Raw genomic sequence first — 649 nt, 5'->3', positions numbered from 1 at the left:
GCCAAGGGCCGGGGAGGCTCCGCCCACCGCCCGGCGCAGGGCTCTGCAGTGAGCGCTCGGAGCCCCGCCTGCACCGCCGGCGCCCCCGCCTCCCTGCTGGCCTGCGGGTCTCCAGCTCTGCCCAGCCCGCACCCCGTCCCGAGTCTCGGCCTCGGTGCCCCGCTCTTCGTGAGGAGGTTCACACTCGGTCCCCTCGAAGCCTGGCCCGGGTCTCGCTCCCAAACCATCCGTCTCCTCGTTTTCCGACCAGGAACCGTCGTCCCCGCCCCGGTCCTCGCTCGACGCGGGCTGCCTGAGCGGTCCTCGCAGGACAGCGCTGGGGATCCCCCAGGGGCGCCAGCTCGAGGCTTGTCTCCCAGCCTGGGGGGCGACCTTGGAGGGCGTAATTTACCCCGCCCACGCCGGGCGCGCGGGGCAAAGGTGCCCACCCCGACTCAGTGCCAGCCGCGCCGCACCCGGTGGTCCTGGCTGCTGTTAGGCCTATTAAGACGATGCGAAGCGCCTCGTATTCGAATGGAATAGTAGATGGGAGTTTTACAGGTTTTTTTGCTTTTGTTTTCTGTTTGCTTTTTTGCCCAAGGTCCAGATCCCGAGGGTTAAGTACCGAGTGTGAAGCAATGAGCCAGGATCCCGAGGACGCCCGACAACG

Source organism: Tupaia chinensis, unplaced genomic scaffold, assembly GCF_000334495.1.
Source record: "Tupaia chinensis unplaced genomic scaffold, TupChi_1.0 Scaffold139733_1, whole genome shotgun sequence".
Classification (NCBI taxonomy): domain Eukaryota; kingdom Metazoa; phylum Chordata; class Mammalia; order Scandentia; family Tupaiidae; genus Tupaia; species Tupaia belangeri.
Note: the sequence above shows the minus strand (reverse complement) of the source record.